Raw genomic sequence first — 23,134 nt, 5'->3', positions numbered from 1 at the left:
CCTATCTTTTAAAAGAAAAACTAAGAACTAGCCAGGTATAGGGCACACAACTGCAATCCCATCATTCTAGAAACAGGAGGATGTAAAGTTTGAAGCTAGCCTGGTATACATATAGTTATGTATGTCTCAGAAAAATAAACAAGGAAACTCCCCAATTTCGTAAACAGATGAAGAAAGATGCCATAAAGTTAGGCAAGTACACCTATCAATCTTAACAACAGCTCCTGTAGTGATGCAATAGTATGTACACAGCATCACCAACGAAGTCTCTTTGTCTGAAAGCATGGACAGCTTTTTCATTATTGAGACAGGGTCTACTCTGGAGCCAGGCTAGCCTGCAACTTATAATTCCCTTGCCTCTGCCTCTTGAGAGTTAGGTTTATAGACACATACTACAATGCCTGGCTAAACATAAGATTTTTAATTAAGTCACAAAAATGAATTACTGTACCCATTTACTGGATAAATAAACCAAGTTCACCAAAAAGTGTGTAACATGGGTGAAATTCAGAGCTACAGATTGAGATATTGTAGTATGTAGACCTTATTAGATCCAGATGCAGACAAATCAACTGGAAACTGAAATTTGTAAAATGAGTAACAAAAATTGGATTTAGCTTGTATATTGCTGCTGTTTAAGGAATTGTCAACTGAAAGTAAAACTGACCTAGCTGACAACAGAGAAAAGTACATTTATTTGAGGTTAATTAGGATTACAATCTAGAAAGATAGATTTAGATAGACTTGAGAATGTGCCCCAAAAGTTTTAAAATTGGCAGCTGTATTTATAGCTTTAAACTGCACAGGGATTGAAAATTACATCATTCACCATTTATTAGTCAGGAATTATGACTGGTACTGGCAGAGGTTAAGCTGTCTTATAAGAAATAGACTGGGTATACTGTCAGTCTCTGGGTAATTTGGGGAAAAGAGTCCTGTGTAGGGAACTGTCAGCAGAGGTTAACAATATTTGAAAGGTCAGCACCCATCTGGCAGTGGGACCAGCCTAGTTCAAAGATTCGGCTATATAAGTATGAGATCTAATTAGCAGCAACCTCCTTATTCCATCTTAAGGTCCCAGAGCTAGATTGACCTGGCCCTGTGGTTCCTTCCCCAGGCTCGAAGACCTCATGGAAGTAGGCACTGCAACATCTGCTGCATGGGTGGATGCAGACATACATTTCTGGTTCTGGCTAAGCCAGCCACTCACAACCTCTCTGCATATAGCCTATGACTCAGGGTTCCAGAGCCAGACACACACACACACACACACACACACCACACACACGCGCGCGCGCGCAGACACACACATCCCTGGAGACTCTTCTTAACTTCTCCTTGACTCTGAGCAGGATGCTACACCACAATGCCATAGAAGAGATAAGTAGCCTCCCCTGTGAACATGACAGCACCTACTGCTACTGAGTGCCTGTAGAACAAAAGAATGTGGCCCCAGCCTCTACAGGCCCAATCGACTAGGCTAGTGGCTAGAGAACAAAGGGTGCTGGTTGGCTCAGGAACTGGACAGAGCAAAAGGGAAATAGGCCTTGAGTATATCTACATTGCCAGTCTCCATTCTGTCCTCTTTAAAGAGCTTTGACTTGACTATATAGCAATCTCACTGTGATGAGTTGTATGGTTGGTTGGTTGGTTTTTGTTTTTTTTTCTTAGACAAGGTGTCACTATGTTGTCCAAGCTAGCCTCCAACTTCTGGGCTCAAGTGATCCTCCTACCTCAGTTTCCTGGGTGCTGGTACTATAGGCATATGCCACTATGCATGGCCATTCTGTAGTTTGACCTGATCTATGTTGTAGCTTTCAAAGTTTATTCATGGCTTCTGATACTCAGTTTTACCAATAAGGACTTCAGGCCAGAGGTTAGAGGACTTGCCTAAGGATAGGCTGCCACACAGTGCCAAACAGACTTCCCAACACAACATCAATACTCTATACTTTTACAGACTACCCATTAACGTGCAGCTTTACTAAACTGAATACCTAGGCTTAATTTTTCCTCATATTCATTGTGCAGCGCTGTAACTTGTGCTCTTTGAAATGAGTACGGAGCAAACTCATCATGCAGCCACATGTTCCTTCAGTTCTTCAAGGGGCAACTGCATCCCGTCTAGTGCTACTAATTGGAGGATTTACAAGAATGAGCAAGGTCAAGCTGAGGCCCTAAATTATATTAACACAGGAGCTAAAGAGGCACATGGATAAAAATTCTTTTTTTTTTCAAGTCAATAGAATTCTTTTATTGCATCATTGAAGTATCACAAACTGGTTGTTAGGATCCTGGATGGTGTTTCTGAAGATGGGTTAACTTAGATCTTATTCATCAGCCTGTTCAACTGTTCCTTTTTCATAAACATAGATACCATCCAAAATTTTTCTGATATCCTTGTTTTTAACTGTTGTTGCCTGCTGAATCAAAGCAGCTGAATTTGAGACAAGTTCAATATCATTTCCTTCAAGGATTAATTCATCTTCCTGGGCTTGAGATAAGGAACAAGCAACACCTGTCCTCATCCGAACTCTTCGGATGTATTTCTCACCCAAGAAGTTTCGGATTTCAACTAGAGACCCATTCTCCTGAATAACAACGTTGATGGGGAAGTGAGCATACACAGACTTCATCTTGTAGCAGAAGCCCAGTGTAACACCCTTGATCATGTTCTGTACATGACTACAGATAGTGTGAACGATGGCCAGTTCCTTTCTGTTTCCCCACCATTTGTCAACCAGAGCCTTTTCTTTTTTTCCCCCAAGGAGACTGAGTTCTACATTGATGTGGTTGAAATCCCTCCACAGGGTTCCGCGGGGGCCCTTCACCATCACTGTTCATCCCTTCAGAGTGATGTCAACATTCTCTGGAATGTTGACAGTCTGATTGCTGAGAATGGTCTTCATTCTCACAGTAGATGGGGCAAAGAGTGATACAAATTCTTAACAAGGGAGCTCCAACAAAAACACCTGGTTTTTCCCCCCTAAAATGATTTTTTTCACTATTAGGGGCTGGGAATATGGCCTAGTGGTAGAGTGCTTGCCTCACATACATGAAGCCGTGGGTTCGATTCCTCAGCACCACATATATAGAAAAGGCCAGAAAGAAATTAGTACAACCACTTTGGAGAACAGTATGGGGGTTCCTCAAAAAGTTCAGCATAGACATACCCTATGACCCAGCCATACCACTGCTAGGCATCTATCCTGAACAACAGGTCTCAGGATATCAAAAAGACATCTGCAGGGGCTGGGGATATAGCCTAGCGGCCTGCCTCGGATACACGAGGCCCTAGGTTCGATTCCCCAGCACCACATATACAGAAAACGGCCAGAAGCAGCGCTGTGGCTCAAGTGGCAGAGTGCTAGCCTTGAGCGGGAAGAAGCCAGGGACAGTGCTCAGGCCCTGAGTCCAAGGCCCAGGACTGGCAAAAAAAAAAAAAAGACATCTGCACATCTATGTTTATCGCTGCACAATTCACAATAGCCAAAATACGGAAACAACCCAGATGCCCCTCTACAGATGAATGGATCCAAAAAATGTGGTACCTATACACAATGGAATACTACATAGTGATTAGAAATGATAAAATATTGATATTCACGGGGAAATGGTCAGAACTTGAACAAATAATATTGAGTGAGACAAGCCTAGAACACAGAGAACAAAGGGGCATGGTCTCCTTGATATATGACTGTTAGGGTATGTGTGTGGGGGGGAAACAGTACAGACCAGGTCTGCGAAACAAAAAACTTCTTGTCAAATGGTTATTTCCACAGGTTCGGGTCAGCGACCTTACATTATGTATCTAAAACCAAGCAACTACTAAACATAAAAAGGTCTAAAATAGACCTCTCAGTGGATCACAATAGCTCAACAGCTATGTATATATGATCATATAAGACAAGGATAAGCAAACTCTACTGTTGACATTATATTTAAAGTTCTAGGTGAATTTCCTTTGGTGCACGCCACGTGGCTTACTGTATATGATTTTGGTACATGGGGTATTGTATATGCCTACCTGATCTAGGGAAGGGAAAGAAAAACGAAGGTGTAAGATATCACAAGAAATGTACTCACTGCCCTATTATGTAACTGTACCCCTTTTGCACAACACTTTGTCAACAAAATTTAATTAATAAAAAAAAAGAAAGAAAAGGCCAGAAGGGACACTGTGGCTCAAGTGGTAGAGCACTAGCCTTGAGCAAAAAGAAGCCAGGGATAGTGCTCAGGCCCTGAGTCCCAAGCCCCAGCACTGGTAAAAAAAAGAAGTATATCATTCTTAATTCCTTCTCAGTGATTAAATAGGAGCAATATCAGGCTTAAGAATCCCTATTTTTAAAATATTCAACCCTCCCAAATCCTAGGCAATTTTCTAATGAATGTAGTTTCAGAAACTCAGCTCTAGAATGAGACACAACCACAAGAGCAACACAACAAAGTCTTTGATAGGGACTGCAAACCTCATCCCTGTCCTTCAGAATGCACCACCCTCAGCTACCACCCTCAGCTACAACCCCCAGTCCAGTGGCTGCAGAGAAATGGGATAAACTGGGGCAGGGAACAAGCTTGCTGAGATCTCAGACTAGCCAGCACCTGGCACATTCGGGACACTGCTGATTATTTAAGAAACAAGTACACATCTAGTTTTGAAAAACATTTCTCAATTTGAGATGTCTAGGGTGACAAACATGGTGCTGAAACTAAAGTAGAGTTGCAATACTTGATCAACTGTTAGGAGGGCAGAGCCTAAAGGTGACTAGCCCAGTATCCTTGCTCCTGTTACCTTTGGTCCACCTCTCAGGAACTAGACAAGCTAGAGAACACAAGAGCTGAATATCCTTGTAGGAGCTGTGGAGGAACCTGTGCTCATGAAGAAATCTCTTTGGAGCATTCTGGGTTTAAATTCCTAGGTTCTAGAGCACTGTAGGAATTTAGGAATTCTGTTTATTTTTAAAAGAATCCCTGGACTAGAATACACAGAGGTGCCCAGAAGTGTTCATCTTTGTTACAAAGATTACAAATTTGAGCTGGGCACCAATGACTCACACCTATAATCCTAGCTACTTAGGATACTTGAGATCTGAGGCTTGTGCTTCAAAGTCAGCCCCGGCAGTAAAGTCTGTGAGACTCTTATCCCCAATTAACCATATGAGCTGTGGTTCAAGAAGTAGAGTGCCAGCCTTGAGCACAAAAGCTTACGGAGAATGCCTAGGCCCATAAATTCAAACTCCAGGACTGGCAAAAAATAAACAACTAAAGATTACAAATCGGGGTGCTAAATAGCTGACATAATCCCAACAAAGGTCTTGGCCTGGAGGGCACATATTTGTTAAGAGCCTGTCTGTGCTGGTCTAGAGTGCCACCAGACCACAGGTAGGCAATGATGAGTCCAAATTCTATGAATATCTACATCACACTCACCAGAGGTTGGAGAAGAAATGAGTAGGCCAATTGGAACTTGTGACACATAGAAACCAACTTTACAATTTGAGAGTCTGAGGTGGATGCTGGTAGCTTACACCTATAATCCTAGCTACTCAGGAGGCTGAGATCTGAGGATCACAGTTCCAACCCAACATGGGCAGGAAGGTCTGTGAGACTCTTATCTATAAGTAAGCACCAAGGAAAGCTGGAAGTGGAGCTGTGGTTCAAAGTGGTAGAGTGCTATTCTTGAGAGGAAAAAAAAAAAGGCTCAAGGACAGTTCCCAGGCCCTGAGTTCAAGCCCCAGGACTGGTACTAAAAATAATATTAAAAGAATATGACTGGGGACTAGGAATATGGCCTAGTGGCAAGAGTGCTTGCCTCCCGAACATGAAGCCCCAGGTTCAATTCCCCAGCAACACATATATAGAAAATGGCCAGAAGTGGTGCTGTGGCTCAAGTGGCAAAGTGCTAGCCTTGAGCAAAAAGAAGCCAGGGACAGTGCTCAGGCCCTAAGTCCAAGCCCCAGGACTGGCAAAAAAAAAAAAAAAGATGGGGGTTGGGGATAGGGCCTAGTGGCAAGAGTGCTTGCCTCGTATACATGACGCCCTGGGTTCAATTTCCCAGCACCACATATACAGATAAAAATGACCAGAAGTGGCGTTGTGGCTCAAGTGGCAGAGTGCTAGCCTTGAGCAGGGACAGTGCCCTGAGTCCAAGCCCCAGGACAAAAACAAAAAACTGAAGCTCTGCTGGGTGCTGGTGGCTCATGTCTGTAACCCCAGCTACTCAGAGGCTAAGATCTGAGGAGTGCAGTTGAAAGCCAGCCTGGGCAGGAAAATCTGTGAGACTCATCTCCATTTAACCACCAGAAAACCAGAAGTGGAACTGTGGCTCAAAGTGGTAGAGCACTAGCCTTAAGCACAAGAGCCCAGTGACAGTGTTCAGGCCTCAGGACTGACAACAACAATTTAAAAAAAATCTTAAAAAAAAAGATCGGAACAGTGTTCAAGTCCTCACTCAGACCTCTGGCCTTCAAATATATGGTCAAGAGAGGATTAGCTTCTTTCCTGCAGGGCTGCCCTGGTCTTTTTCTCTGGTACCCTGGCTTGTGTTGTTCTGGGTCGATGTCCAGGAATGGTATGCCTGGGTGGTAGGGAAGATCTATGTTTAGTTTTTTGAGGAACCTCCGGACTGCTGTCCAGAGTAGCTGTCCTAGTTTACATTCCCATCAACAGTACAATAGAGTTCCTTTCCCCCCACATCCCCACTAACATTTGTTGTTCAAATTCATGATGCTGGCCAATCGACCTGGGGTGAGATGGAAGCTAGAGTTGTTTTGATTTGCATTTCCTTTATGGCCAAGGGATCATGAACATTTCCTTATGTGTTTCTTTGCCATTCTCATTTTTTCTTCTGAGAAGTTTATTTGGGTGTTGATTACTTGAGCTCCTTGTATATTTTGCATATTAGGCTTTTGTCATATGTATTGCTGGTAAAGATCTTCTCTTAGTTTGTTGGCTGTCCTTCTAGTTTAGTAACCATTTCCTGAGCTGTGCAGAAACTTTTTATTTTGATGTGATCCCATTTGTTAAGTCCCTCTCCTATCTGCTGTGTCCCTAGGACTCTTTCCAAAAAGTTTCTTCCTATGCCTATGGGTTGTAATGTTTCTTCTACTCCCTCTTGCAGTAATTTCAAAGTTACAGGTCTGATGTTGAGTTCTTTGATCCACTTTGAGTTGATACTAATGCATGGTGACAAACTGGGATCCACTTTTGGTTTTCCACATATTGATGCTCAATCTTCCCAACACCAATTATTTAAAAGGCTATCTTTTCCCCACTGTATATCTTTGACTCTGCTCATTAACTTTTGCCTTTAAAGAATAGCATGTAGGTACAGTACAGTGGCTCATACCTGTAACCTTAACAACCTCAGGTGGGGACCAGGTGGATCCTGGTTTGAGTCCAGATGGGTCAGCAAGATCCCATCTTTTTTTTTTTTTGCCAGTCCTGGGGCTTGGACTCAGGGCCTGAGTGCTGTCCCTGGCTTCTTCTTGCTCAAGGCTAGCACTCTGCCACTTGAGCCACAGCACCACTTCTGGTCATTTTCTGTATATGTGGTGCTGGGGAATCGAACCTAGGGCCTCATGTATGTGAGGCAAGCACTCTTGCCACTAGGCCATATCCCCAGCCCAGCAAGATCCCATCTTAATCAGTTAGTGGGTATGGTGGGGCATGCCTGTGGTCCCAACTATGTGAGAGGCGATAGATAGAAGACTTTTAGTCTGAGGGCCATCTCTGCACAAAAATGTAAGGCCCTATACATATAACTAAATAAAAATAATAACCAAAGCAAAGGAGGGATCAAGTGGTAGAGTCTCTGCCTAGCAAGCACCAGACCCAGAGTTCAAAAAACAAAAACAAACCCAAGGTGCTGTGTATATGGCCTAGTGGTAGAGTGCTTGCCTTGTATACATGAAGCCCTGAGGTCCATTCCTGAGCACCACATATATAGAAAAGGCCTGACGTGGCACTGGCTCAGGTGGCAGAGTGCTAGCCTTGAGCAAAAAGAAGCCAGGGATAGTGCTCAGGCCCTGAGTTCAAGCCCCAGGATTGGCAACACACACACACACACACACACACACACACACACACACACACACACACACACCCCAAAGAACCAACCCCCCCAAAACACCAAACCATAAATAAAAATAATAACTAAAGCAAAGGAGGGATCAAGTGGTAGAATCTCTGCTTAGCAAGCCCAGACCCAGAGTTCAAAAAACAAAAGCAAACCCCAAAACACCAAACCACAACACTTGTATGGTGTAATAACTAGCATGGCACAACTCAGCTGAGTTCAAATCTCAGTTCTGCCACTTACTCTAAGACTTCAGACAAGTTATTTCCTCTCTCAGCCTATGCTTTACTTATCTGTGAAAATGGGACTGTTACCTACCCCACAAGATAGCTGTAGTAAAGACAGAATGCAGTGAGGGGCTAGCACTGTGCCTGGTTCAAAGTGATATCTTCAAGAAAAGTCAGTCCCTCCTCCCCTCTGCAGTAAGGTTTCTCCAGAGTTTATTGAAGGTGTCTTGCTTCCTCACAGAGCCAAGCCACCACCAGATGCTAAGATTCTGCTTAGAGACTGCTTAACTGAGGAAGTCACAACTTCCCTCTCTGAATGAGCATCCTTTTTGAAAGAAAGATTAGGCAGACATCCCAACTGTGTTTATTTATTTGCTGAGAGGAAATCCAGATTGGGACAGCTTGATCACAACTGGTCAGATTTTCCCCTAAAGTATTAAAATCAGGGGTCTGCTGTAGTTCTTAGCACTACCAACAACATCAGCTAACAGTTTGCTCAGTTTTTTTTTTTTTTTTTTTGTGGGGGAGGGGGTTCCTTTGGGGCTTGAACTCTGGGCCTGGGCACTGTCCCTGCGCTCTTCAGCTCAAGGCTAGTGCTTTACCACTTGAGTCACAGTGCCACTTCCAGTTTTCTCAGTGGCTTATTGGAGATAAGAGTCTCATGGACTTTTCTGCTTGGGCTGGCTTTGAACCAAGATCCTCACTGAGTAGCTAGGGTTACAGGTGTGAGCCAGTGGTGCCAGCTTTCTGCTCAGTTTTTTAAATGAGTTTTCTCATTTAATCTCTTCAGCCTACCTTGAAGCAAATACTACTGTATCATCCTTTGAGGTGTGAAATTAAGGCCCAGAGTAGTTATGTCACTTGCTCATGGCACAGACATAGTCAGAGGCAAAGCTTTCCAATCCCAGCCCACATACTTAATAGGTCACACTCCAACACTCTGCTGGTGTTTACTCATGCCCTGTCCCAGCTCCCAGGTGCCTTACTCAGCACAGGGCTAGGCATCTCAGCAGTAATACATGAGTACAGGTTGTCAGATGTGACACCGAACAAAACTTTAAACTGAGCAGTTCAACACAGATCAATCTAGCAAAGTTTTGGAAAATCAGTATCCTACAAAGACAAGATATTCTTCAGCAGATGTTCTTCACATCTGGAAATACTACATAATTGAGTCAGTAGTACTTTTGAAAAGTTTTAAGTATTGTCTCAAACTTTTTTTTTCGGGGGGGAGGATAGAAAAGTTTCAGTGTGGCAAAATGCAACCAGTTCTGAAGACAGATGTGGTGATGTTTCCACAACAAATGAAAGTGCTTCACACCACTGGAGTGTATACTTAAAAATAGATTTTAGAGGGCTGGGAATATGGCTTAGTGGCAAGAGTGCCTCATATACACGAAGCCCTGGGTTCAATTCCTCAGCACCACATATATAGAAAAAGCCAGAAGTGGCGCTGTGGCTCAAGTGGCAGAGTGCTAGCCTTGAGCAAAAAGAAGCCAGGGACAGTGCTCAGGCCTTGAGTTCAAGCCCCAGGACTGGCAAAAAAAAAAAATGTAGATTTTAGGAGCCTGGTGCTAGGGGCTCATGCCTGTAATCCTAGCTACTCCAGGAGGCTGAGCTCTGAGGATCAAGGTTCAAAGCCAGCCCAGGCAGAAAAGTCCATGAGACTCTTATTTCCAATTATGCACTAAAAAAGCCAGAAGTAGAGCTGTGGCTCAAGTGGTACTGTGCTAGCCTTGAACAAGAGAGCTCAGGAACAGAGTCCAGGCTCTGTGTTCAAGTTCCAATAGTGGCATTAAGAAAAAAAAAAAAGGGGATTTTATGTTTTGTACCTCAACACAAAAAGTTGGGGAAACTGCTTATAGTTCTATGAAAAGTCACATGTTGTATATTTCCTTGCAGGAAATACCTAGAAAAGCAGACTCAGAGATAGAGAAGGGACTGAAGGCTATCAGAGGTGTGGGAGTGGGAAAGATGGAGATGGAATGTTATTGCTCAAACAAGTTCAGAGTTCAAGCTGGGGTTATGAACACATTTTGGAAATAGTGATGACCATTACAGAACATTGTTTCTGTCCTAATATCAGTGAATTGTACATTTAAAGAATGAATAAAATGGCAATTCTGTACACATTTTATTGCAACAAAGAATTTTTTAAATCTTGTTATTTAAAAAATCAAAATTACATTTTAGTTCACCCTAGAGAACATGCTGAGTGGTTCTTATACACATTATATCTGTACAATTATCCAGTGAGCTTACTGGCTTATTGAATAAGGAAATAGCTTAGAAGAAAATAAATTTTTAGGAGGACACTGGCAAGACCATGGAGACATCCACAATAAAATGTTAAGAGGCATTCTGGCAATTGCAGTTGCACACACGTGCAGTTTCAGCTTCTTAGGATACTGAGCATTCTGGGAGCTGGGTTAGGAATATCTGTTGAGCCCAGAAGTACAAGACTAGCCTAGGGAACATAGTGAGTAAAACCCCTATATCAAATCTCAAAAAAAAAAAAATTCATGTGCTACTGCACACCTGTAATCCCAACCTACTTGGAAAAAGTAGAGATAGAACTGTGGGGGCTGGGGATATAGCCTAGTGGCAAGAGTTGCCTGCCTCATATACATGAGGCCCTGGGTTCGATTCCCCAGCACCACATATACAGAAAATGGCCAGAAGTGGCGCTGTGGCTCAAGTGGCAGAGTGCTAGCCTTAAGCAAAAAGAAGCCAGGGACAGTGCTCAGGCCCAGAGTCCAAGCCCCAGGACTGGCACAAAAAAAAAAAAAAAAAGAACTGTGGTTGAAAGCCAATCCCAGCAAAAAGTTAGTAGAACTCTATCTCAAAGAGTAAGTCAGATGTGGTAGTACATATCTATAATCTCAGAAATGCAGATGTAGGTTGGAGGAGTGGTGATCCAGGCAAAAAGCACAAGACCCTATCTAAAAGATGACTGAAGTAGAATGGGCTAGAGGAATGGTTCAAGTGCTGAGGAAAAGGCAAGGCAAAACTGTGTACAGTGAATGATTCAACCATTAAAAATCTACCCAGTGGTAAGCAACCAGGAACAAGTAGAGCAACTGTAACAAAGGCTTGAACTTCAGGGCCTCTCACTCTTGCTTACATCTGGCACCCTACCATGTGAACCACACCTCTACCTCTGTCTTTTTGCTGATTATTTGGAGATAAGAATCTCAAGGATTTGTCAACCTCGGCTGGCTTCAAACCTCAATCCTCAGCTGTCAGCCTCCTGAGTAGCTAGGACTACAGATGTGAGCCAGCTGTGCCTGGAAACAAAGGCTCTCTTTAGATAATGGACTTAGTGATGATTGAGGTGGGGAGAGGGAAGCTTTTCTATACTTCCAAAATATCTAAAATAAGCATATATTGCTTTTAGAATTTAAATTACTGGAAGTGAGTTGTTTGCAAGTACATGTCCAAGATGAGATGGCTATAGCCAAATGCTATGGGGCCAAAAAAAAAGCCCAAGTGGCTGGAAGCTTAGTTCAAGTTAGAGTGATTGATTAGCATGTGCAAGGCCTTGCACTTGTTCAATGTCTCACACTGAAAAAAACAAACAAAAGGAAGGAGAAAGGGAAGAAGGTAAAAAAGAGATAGCCTGGTACACCACTAGTCCTGTAGCCACGAACAGCTGCCCAAGATGGTTACCGGTTCTGAATGTTTTGCGCCACAATAATCTCCTCTGCTGCCTGCCCCTAAACAAACACCAGAGGAGCTCCCCAACCAAAGGACTCCATCACATCTGGGCTGCTGCTGTTGTTTCTGGGTACCAGTAGTGCTCCTTTTGCTTGGCCAGGCTCCCCAGTTCTGCATGGTCAGCAGAGGCTGGGACAGCACCAAACCCTGCCTGATCAGCAGTCTCAAATGGACAACTTACTCTGTGCTTCAGCATGTACAAATCCAACAACATTTAATCAGGAAGTTGCTGGCATTACCCCATCCTGCCATTCAGTTCATTCTCAGTTAGCTTACTTCCAGGGGCTTCAGGAGAATTTGCAAGCTCTCTGAACATTTCTGTTCAAAATTGTACACAAGGACAGACAGCCTAATTAAGAATGGCAAAGGATCTGAAAATATGTTATTTTTCCAGATAAGATATCTAGATGCCACCCATGCTGGTGGCTCACACTTGTAATCCTAGCTACTCAGGAACCTGGGATCTGAGGATGGTGGTTCAAAGCCAACCCAGACAGGAAAGTCTGGAGACTCTTATCTCCAACTAACCACCAGAAACCTGGAAGTAATGCTGTAGTTCAAGTGGTAGAGCGCTAGCCTTGAGCTGAAGAGCTCAGGAACCAGGCCCAAGGTTCAAGCCTCACAACTAACAAGAAAAGGTATCTAGATGCCAATAAGTACATGAAAAAGACAATATCATCAGTCAATAGGGATCATCAGGAGAAAACAATAGCAAGACAGCACTTCATATCTATTAGGCATAAGTAAGACTGGTGTTAAGAAATACAAAAAAATTGGGCTGGGAATGTGGCTTATTGGTTAGTGGTAGAGTGCTCGCCTAGCGTGCATGAAGCCCTGGGTTCGATTCTTCAGCACCACATACACAGAAAAAGCCCGAAGTGGGTGCTGTGGCTCAAGTGATTTAGGGCTAGCCTTGAGCAAAAAAGAAGCCAGGGACAGTGCACAGGCCCTGAGTCCAAGCCCTAGGACTGGACAAAAAAAAACAAAGAAAGAAATAAAAAAAGTTTAAAAACATGTTGCCATGTGACAAAGAATCTCTCACCTAACTATATGCCCAAGAAAAATGAACACATGTTCAAACAAAAACTTGTGCCAACTCACAGCAACTTTACTTAAAATCACCATAAGTTGAAAAGAGCCTACAAGTTATGTAACTAATGAATAAACTGATGGATGACAGAATGTGGTATTTGTCACATATTGCTACAAGGGTGAACCTTAAGAGCATGCTTAACAAAAGGGGCTAGACAAAAAAAGCAACACATTGTACAGTTCATTGATGTTTGTGCTGGTATTGGGGCTTGAACTCAGGGCCTTCATACTGTTCCTTAGCTTTTTCCTTCAAGGCTGGCACTCTACCACTTGAACCACAGCTCCACTTCCAGCTTTGGTGGCTCTGAGTCTCATAGACTTTCCTGTTCAGGCTGGCTTTGAATCTCAAATCTCAGCCCCCTGAGTAGCTAGGATTACAGGCATGAGCCACTACTGCACAGCCTGTGGTTCCATTTCTGCTACATATCCAGAATACACAAATCGAGGTATGTAGTTTTTTGGGGGCATTCTGGAATTACATACTGGTGATGACTATGCAAACAACCTTGTGAGTGTGTGTGTGTGTGTGTGTGTGTGTGTGTGTGTGTAAAGCCTCTGTTTTTTACATCTTAAAATAGCAAATTATGTGATATATGAATTAAATCTGAAAAAGGTTGATGTATTCTATAAGATAACTGGTTAGCCCTATTTGAAAAGTTTGCAGTGCTGGGCACTGTGGAGCACACCTGTAAGCCCAAATATTAAGGAAATTGAGGAGGAAGGATTGTGAGTTTGAGGTAAGCCTGAACTCACAAGACTATTTCATAGTAAAATAAGAACAAGTTCACAGGCATGAAAGAAAAAGATTGGCTTCAAATTATGATACTCCAGGGCTGGGGATATAGCCTAGTGGCAAGAGTGCCTGCCTCGGATACACAAGGCCCTAGGTTCGATTCCCCAGCACCACATGTACAGAAAAAACGGCCAGAAGCGGCGCTGTGGCTCACGTGGCAGAGTGCTAGCCTTGAGCGAGAAGAAGCCAGGGACAGTGCTCAGGCCCTGAGTCCAAGGCCCAGGACTGGCCAAAAAAAAAAAAAAATTATGATACTCCAGATCTCAGCCCCCTGGGTACCCCTTGGGTAACTAGGATTACAAGTGTGGGCCTGTAATACAATGTATAGATTGAAAAAATTATATAGATTCTTGGTAGTATTTTATCAATGTTGAATTTCTTCTCTCCTCTGGCAGAATTTGAATTCGGGATCTTATACTCTGAGCCATGCCTTCAACCTTTTTTTTCTGATTTTTCTTTAATTATTCTTCCAGATAGGGTCTTGCATTTTTGTTCAGAGCTGGGGATGGATTGATGCTACCTATGCTTTCTATGTAGCTGAGATTATAGACTGCATCATCATGTCCAGCTTATTTGCTGGGATGGGGGTATGTGTCTCACTAACTTTTTCTCAGGCTGGATTTAAACCACAATCCTTCCTTTTTATTTTAGGTCAGTTGTGGGGCTTGAACTCGGGACCTGGGCGTTGTTCCTGAGCCTCTCAGCTCAAGGCTAGTGCTCTACCACTAGAGTCACAGTGTCACTTTCGGTCTTTGAGTGGTTAATTGGAGATAAGAGTTTCAGGGGACTTCTCTGGCTACACTAGCTTTGAATCACGATCCTCAGATCTCAGCCTCCTGAGTAGCTAGGATTATAGTCATGAGCCACCAGTACCAGCTAAACCACAATCCTTCTGATCTTCATCTCCTGAACAACTGGGAGTGCAGGCTTGCACACCCACAGAGCCCTATTCTTTTGGTTAAAATGTAAAAAACATTCTTAGTTCACATGCCATGCAAAAACAAGCAATATGATTAGATTTGGCCCACGAGCCTTGCCCCTCAATCAGAATTTACCAATGTGTACTCCATTAAAAAAATCACAACAAATAAATTTGGCAACACTAGCTTAAACAAGTGAAACAAGTTATTATCCTTGCAGGTAAAGTCTACTTTTTACTCCAGGACCCTTCAATGCCTTTAATGTGGTATTATAGACTTAAATGCTCCAGGAAAGAATAATGGTATGTGGTTTCCCAAACTCAGTTTTACCATCAGATTTTTGTTATAGGTCTCTCTTCAGGCCAGTGACCCGAAGAACATATAAACTCAAACACCAATTCATGTCATTTCTTTAAAAAGAAACTCCCAGATTGAGAAGTTTTAAAAACTCCAACAAATTAAGAGCATTTTATCCAGAACTTATAACATCTGAAACTAAATATTCACAACTTTTTTTCAGCTTGAGAAACATAAACAAGTTGAAAAACACAGGCAAGAATTTTTCGCTTGACCTTGACCTTTTGTTTAGAGAAGTCAGCTGAACTGGGTCATAATATAGAATCACTGTTCCACAAGACAACACAAGCATTCTTAAGCATTCTATCAGGTACTGAAAAAATAATTTATTTGGAATTTCATAAAGCACAAATAAGGAAAGTTAGCATTAGATTAAAAACTAGAAGCTGGGCACTGGTGGCTCATGCCTGTAGTCATAGCTACTTAGGAGGCTGCAATATAAAGATTACAGTTTGAAGCCAGCCCAGGCAGACAAAGTCCGTAAGACTCTTATCTCCAATTAACCACAAAAATCTTGAGCTGTGGCTCAAGTGGTAAAGTGCTAGCCTTAAGAAAGAGACCAGGGGGCTGGGGATATGGCCTAGTGGCAAGAGTGCTTGTCTTGTATACATGAGGCCCTGGGTTCAATTCCCCAGCACCACATATATAGAAAATGGCCAGAAGTGGCGCTGTGGCTCAAGTGGCAGAGTGCTAGCCTTGAGCAAAAAGAAGCCAGGGACAGTGCTCAGGCCCTGAGTCCAAGTCCCAGGACTGGCCAAAAAATAAAAAGAAATAAATAAAAAGAAAGAGACCAGGATTCAAGCACCAGGACCAAACAACCAAACAAAACCTAGAAAATATTCCAGAAGCATCATTTGTAAATTGACATGTAGGTCAAATTCATAAAAAGACTGCTCTTATGTGCTGGCTAGGCTATGAACTGTAAAAATTCTCTCAGTTACATACAACCACAACCTGCTCCAGAAAGGATTAAAGAGGGATTTCTGTTCCAAGGAGGAGAAGACTGGATGGAACAACTTTAAAGGGCCCTCCATTCTGTTTGTGAAAGAGTTCAACAGCTTCTTCTGGTACACAAAGTCTTCAGAGGCATTTCCAAGTTATTCTTAGAAAACACGCTAGTAACCAATGAAACGGTTCCTGTCTAGTTATTCATACAACAAACAGTTCAGACACCTCTATCAGATGTTGGGTCATTCCAAAGTCCTTAAAGAGAAAGATGGCATACAGGACAACCAAGAAGAGATATTACATAAGATCAAGAGCTGCCTTTACTTACAGGAAGATGTAGGCTGGGAGGATGGAGGTGTCAAGAAAAGAAAGCAGGACAAAGAAATGTCACCTTTACTTTGAGAACAGATCGAGCACCAGACATAACTACCGGAAGCAGAGACTTTCCTCCACAGGAGGCAATGGGTCCGAACCATCACTAGTCCCCGGTGATGATTCTTCTATTAAAAACTTCTTGCATTGAGTAAAACCTTGTCTTCCTGTAAATCTACCGATGAGTTCTAGCTCTGCCTCTTTTATTCTTAAAGACGAAGTGGAAGCCCTCTGGGCTTTAACAATCCCTCCCCCCACCCCAGCCCCCGACCAGTTTTGAAAGACAGTTAAGTCCAGTGTTCTTTCCTAGGCGAAAAACTCCAATTCTTTCAAAGTTCCTGAACTGCCTCCACACGAAGAAAGGCCGTCTAATAGTCACCGCCAGAAAAGCAGGCTTTAAACAGTAGTAGGGGGTAGGTACAGGACTCGATCGCAAAGGGATTATACAAAACAACATTTCCTAGGTTCTAAACCCAGACTCTCAATGAGTGGTCTGATTGTAAGGGGGGGGGGGGTGTCAAGGGCCGAAGCCGACATCCTAGGCAATTTCAAAGCCTCAGGTTCTCGACGAGTTTGAGAACCGTGAGGAGATGTAGCCCAGTTTTGTAAATTAGGAAAATCCAACCTCAGCACAGGTAAGCGAATGGGCCTAGGACTCACTATTAGCTGTCACGGGGGAGGGGCCGAGGTCGAACCCTGGTCACCCTCTTCAAATCTGTTTCCTACCCTTCTCGCCCCTCAACCTCCCTACACGAGGCCAAGTTCGTTTCCAGCACGACCCTGAATCCGGCGGATCCCTCATGGGGGAGTGGCAAGGAGTCGGAGTGAGCTCTGCCTAGGAAGGGAACTCGGAGGACCCCCTCCCTTCCCTTTCTTAAGGCCTCCGTTTCTCCAATCTCTACTCTTGGTCCAGAGAAACACAACGTCGGCCCGACTTTTCTTCTAGACCCGGGCTGGGGTAGGGTTTGTGGTCTCCGGGCTCCCAGAGCTCAGGTATTTTGGCCCGTTAACCCCAGGAAGGCGGAACAGGGTCTGCCGCACCCCCACCCCGTCCCCCGCAAAGCCTTTTACGGCTACGGCCGCAGCCCCGACCTCTCACATACCTGCTAAGGCCGCCGGTGCCTGTCCGTATGTCCGCTGACCACAGACAGACCGCCGCGTCAGTCAGGAAGATTGTACCTCCGACCCCTCCTACGCGGACTCCGGTCACCTGACGCGGCCACGCCCCCGTTCGCAGGGACTTCCGGCGACAACCGGAAAGGGTTGGTCCTCCACTCCGTGGGCCCGGCTTAGGACCGGAGTTCTAAGGTTCCGCCTGCGGACCGGAAGCAAAGCAACCCAGTGTGACTGGTAGCTCCTTCCTGAGAGGGTCGATCTGTTACAAGGGAATTGGATCGCCAGACACAGAGAAGCTACATTTTGAGAGGTCGAATGGGGGAGTCTTTATTAGAAAGCTGGTGACTGCAGGTGGATTCATGACCCAAAGAACTTGCAGCTCAGAATGTTATCAAAAAGCTTATAAAGGCAAAACCCACTTGATGTGGATGGGGAACTAAACCTAACAGAAGTGTTATACATAAGCAAGCTAGGGAGAAAATGGTGGCAGAAGGTCTTAGGGCAAGAGTTCCCTGTAGCAAGACTTTCTGGATAAACAACTTGACACATGTGCAATTCACAGAATGGCCGATTTTAGCTCTTTTGGTTTTGGGGAACGAGGTGAAATATCCCTGATAAGGCCTTAAGATGGCTGTGGGGACGAGATAGCATTGCTTAGGCCCAGTATCCATACTTCAGATTGTGAGGAGAAAGGCTGATTTCAGAAGTACCAGATAAACTCGAAACATCTTGCTGCACCAGAGATGCTAAGAAGGATGGGAGCCAGGTGCGTGTGGCTCACATTTGTAATCCACTGAGATTTGAGGATCAAGATACAAAGCCAAGCCAGGTGCTAGTGGCTCACACCTGTAATCCTAGCAGTTCAGGAGGCTGAGATCTGAGGATTGTGGCTCAAAACCAGGCTCGGCAGGAAAGTCTGTGAGACTCCAGAAAACCGGAAGTGGTGCTGTGCCCCAAGTGGTAGAGCTCTAGCCTTGAGCTGAAGGGTTCAGTGACAGCCCCACAGTTCAAGCCCCATGACACAGAAGGAGGAGGAGGGGGAGGAGGGGGAGAAGAAGGAGGAAGAGGAGGAGGAGGAGGGGAAGGGGAGGGGGAGGGGGAGGAGGAGGAGGAGGAGGAGAAGTTGTTGATGATGATGATTAGAAGCCAGTCTGGGCAGGAAAGCCTGTGAGACTCTTATTTCCAATAAACCACCAAAAGTGGCACTGTGTCTCAAGTGGTAGAGTGCCAGCCTTGACCAAAAAAGCTCAGGGACAGTGCCCAGGTCATGAGTTCAAGCCCCAGGACCTGCGCGCATGTGCGCGTGCACACACACACACACACACACACACTTTATCACAGACAAATCCAAAACTTGCCCCACCTGCTGTTGGTTCAGATCCATTTCCTGTAAAAAATAATGAGATGAGTTGGGTGCTGGTGGCTCACTCCTGTAATCCTAGCTACTCAGAAGGCTAAGATCTGAAGATAGCAATTCAAAATCAGCCCAAGTAGACAGATCTCAGAGACTCTATCTCCAATTAACCAGCTAAAAGCCTGAACTGAAAGTGTGGCTCAAGGGGTAGAGCTCCTAACTGGCAAGTGCAAGGCCTTGAGTTCTATTACCACTCCATTACCACAAAAAAGTGCTTTAACTTCATGATAAAAATTATTATAGGGCTGGGGATATAGCCTAGTGGCAAGAGTGCCTGCCTCGGATACACGAGGCCCTAGGTTCGATTCCCCAGCACCACATATACAGAAAACGGCCAGAAGCGGTGCTGTGGCTCAAGTGGCAGAGTGCTAGCCTTGAGCGGGAAGAAGCCAGGGACAGTGCTCAGGCCCTGAGTCCAAGGCCCAGGACTGGCCAAAAAAAAAAAATTATTATAGTACAATGGTGTTCAGTGCAGACACGTGACTCTGCTGTAGGTTGTGCAGGCCCCTGATGTGCTGTGTAGTTGAGACACTGCTGTATAGGTGGAGCATAGACAGGGGACCCATCATTCTATAAAACAAGATTATGCTTCCATACTGGTATGTGGCCATGTGGTTCCCGTGGGCAGTTATTTCTTTCTGACAAGCAGCAGAATGTCCTCTGTTCCAAATGTACCTAACCTCAACTCACCAGCAGTTCCCTTAGCCCAGTCTTACCCATGACCAAAAGGGGACCAAAGTGAATTATATCAGTGTACTCCTTCTGCATTCTGGGGACCTAAATTCCAGTAGTGCTTAACCCACTGAGTTGGGGACAGTGTCTGTGAGCACTCCCACTGTTCCCCATGGTGGCTACTCTAGGCAGAGTTTACAAGAGTATAGTGACCAGCTCACTGGCACACTCCTGAGGAACTCGGCCTTGCTGCACCGAAGTACACACAGACAATGAAGGCACTGATGCTCACCCTAATTAATCTCTGTGGACTGTACTGGGGTGCCCACTATTCTGCAGGTTTCTGAGGCCCAAGCCCCCAGCCACCACATCCTACAACCTCCAGATATATGTAAGTACTTGGCATATTTCCTCCTGCAATGAATGACTCCAGCACAAGAAAGAGGTACACTTTTCCTCCAGTTCCTGAACCCTACTTTGAGCTCATTACTAATCTAATCACTCTGCCATGAAGTCATCCTGTCAAGCAAGAATCTGCTGCTTCACCATGTGTACCTGCTGCAGGACAGTGTTCGGGTCCATTGTCATGGCTGCCTGTTTCCTGCTTCTCTTCCACTCAATTATTTCCTTTCCTCCTCTGTCTGTTGAGCCTGGAGATTTTCTGCCTCATCAGCTCAGGTTCATAAGAGACCTGCAGTCCCCTTAATAGCACAGGGAGCCCCCTCATGTAGTTTTCCCAGCTGGGTTTGCAGTACTGCCACTTAACATTGAGGTTTTCCACATGAATCACCTCCTGTTTCAACAGTGGACTTTCTTCCTGGAACTTATCCATAATAGCCAAGCCAGAGGCATTCCCAGTTGTCTGCTCTGCCTCTAGGTTCTGGATTCTGAATTTCAGCCCACTTTGGCAGAAAAAGCATGGTGAAGCAGAGCAGATGGCCTTGTGGCAGTCAAGAAGGAAAGAAAAAAAGAGAAAGAGGAGAGGAAAGGAAGGGAAACACCTGCTCCCAGTCTATGAGCTTTTATTGACATAAGTGAACAATAAGAAGAAGGCAGGCTCTTTCTTTAGCTAGAATATCAATTAATAAACATGAGAGAGTAAGAAAAACCACAAATGAATTGTGAACTAGAGGAATAGGATGTTGGGCTGAGATGTAGCTCAGTGGCAAAGCACTTGCCTCACAAGTGCAACGTCCTGGGCTCCCTTCCCCAACTCCCCCTCCCCCCCAAAAAAGAGATGAGAAACAGAATATTCACACAGCAATGTCTTCTACAAATTACTCATTGGTGACAAAGGGAAATTGATAAAAATGATAGAACATTTGTATCCCAGTAGAACAAATGAATCTAAGAGATCAAGGTCAACCTGACTGGTGTTAGGTTAGGTAGAGATTCTGTGCCTCCCAGTGAGCTACTCAGAAAACACATGTCTTCTGTCAGGCCAGGGGTGTGGCTCAGTGACAGAGGACTTACCTAGCATTCCTGAAAGTGCATGGCTTAAATGTCATGAGAGCCAGGAACTTGATGGCTCATGCCTGAAATCCTAAATATTTAGGAGGCTGAGATCTGACAATCATGACTTGAAGCCAGTCCCAAGAATGCAAGTCCATGAGACTATTATCTACAATTAACCAGCAAAAAGCCTGAAGTGGGGGTATATCTCAAGTGATAGAGTACCAGCTTTGAGTGAAAAAGCCAAGGAACAGCACTCAGGTCTTGAGTTCAAACTCCAATACTGGTACACACACACACACATACACACGTATACACACACACGTATACACACACATATGTCACGAGAAAGCATTAGATCCACCCAAAATAGCATTATATGGGTTATAAAAAATGGAGAAACTTTTCTACTTCCAGATCAAAGCTTGGTGATTCACTCCTGTAATCCCAGCTGTGTGGGACAATCACAGTCCAGGGCTAGCCCCCCCCCCCCGGCAAAAAAAAAGAGAGATGTAATCTGAAAAATACCTAAAGCCAAAAGTACTAGGCATATGGCTCAAATAGTAGACCACTTGCTTAGCAAGCCGGAGGCCCTGAGTTTAAACCCTGTGCCATCTAGAAAAACAAAAACAAGGAGACTAAAGAGATAAGAAAACAAATTGTGATTTGTAATTTCCAAATTGTCACAGTATGTCAAATCATGTACACTTAGAGTTGTACCCAGGCAATCCTTAAAATCTTTCATTGCTTAATTCACTCAATAAACATTTTGTAAGGACTGACCAATAACCCAGGGACTGTTAGGGATTGAGTCTGAGCAGGAAGTGCTCATAGTCAATGAAATAAACTCATAGGTGTTTTACTACTAATCAGCCAACTGTGAACAGAAGTATCATGGGGATAGTTCTAATCAAACAAACATGAATTTGAGACCCAGATTAGAAAAGAGAAACGCCATTGCTGACATCCTATAGTGGGCCTGACACAGGTAGACCTTATTATTCTTTTATTGAGCATAAAAATGTCACAGAATGTAGGCACTGGTGGCTCACACATGTAATCTTAGTTACTCAGGAGCCTGAGATCTGGGATTTCAGCTCGAAGCCAGTATGGGCTGAAAAGTCCATGAGATTCTCATCTCCAATTAACCAGCAAAAAGCTGGAAGTGGAGCTCTGGCTCAGGTGGTAGAGAGCCAGCCTTGAGCAAATATGCTCAGGGACAGCTCTCAGGCCATGAGTTCAAGCCCTGTGACTGGCACAAAAACAAAGTGAAACAAAGTCACAGAACATCTACATTGGGGTTGGAGGCATGTGGATCAATTGTTAGAGGGCTGGCCACTGAATGAAAGCATCAGGTACTGAGTTCAAGTCCCAGTCTCAGACCTAAAGAAAAAGAACAAGGCCATGCTAGAACCATGATGGCTCAGGACACTGACAAACGCCTCTGGAATGATGTCTGCATATGGGTCTTATCCAAACTACAGAAATGAAAAACAACAACAAAAATATCCCTATCATGACTCCTATTGAGATCAAAGCTATTGCCTCAGCCCACTCTTTCCTTCTTCTTTTGTTTTTTTTTTTTTTTTTTTTGGCCAGTCCTGGGCCTTGGACTCAGGGCCTGAGCACTGTCCCTGGCTTCTTCCCGCTCAAGGCTAGCACTCCGCCACTTGAGCCACAGCGCCGCTTCTGGCCGTTTTTCTGTATATGTGGTGCTGGGGAATCGAACCTAGGGCCTCGTGTATCCGAGGCAGGCACTCTTGCCACTAGGCTATCTCCCCAGCCCCTCTTTCCTTCTTCTAGATAAGATATCTCATGCAATCTCCTCTAAGGTAGCATGCAATCTAGAGAAAAGCCCCATTTCCTCACCTCCCCACTGAATCACCTGACATACAACACATCATTTATGACTTTTTTTTTTTTGCCAGTCCGGAGGCTTGAACTCAAGGCCTGAAGCACTGTCCTTGGCTTCTTTTT

General features: G+C 44.3%; 1 protein-coding gene and 1 pseudogene across 1 annotated transcript in view; both read right to left on the bottom strand.

The window, feature by feature from the left end:
* Positions 1-17,709, bottom strand: part of Rnf185 (ring finger protein 185) — a 35,992-nt gene extending 18,283 nt beyond the window's left edge. Inside the window, exon 1 of the mRNA XM_048343328.1 lies at positions 17,607-17,709. The gene's annotated coding sequence lies outside the window, so the exon portion shown is untranslated. The remainder of the gene's footprint in view (positions 1-17,606) is intronic.
* Positions 2,240-2,939, bottom strand: LOC125349302 (annotated as a pseudogene).
* Positions 17,710-23,134: the final 5,425 nt, after the last annotated feature.

This window comes from Perognathus longimembris, chromosome 3 (assembly GCF_023159225.1).
Source record: "Perognathus longimembris pacificus isolate PPM17 chromosome 3, ASM2315922v1, whole genome shotgun sequence".
Taxonomy (NCBI): Eukaryota; Metazoa; Chordata; class Mammalia; order Rodentia; family Heteromyidae; genus Perognathus; species Perognathus longimembris.
This window is presented reverse-complemented; position numbering and strand designations above follow the sequence as displayed.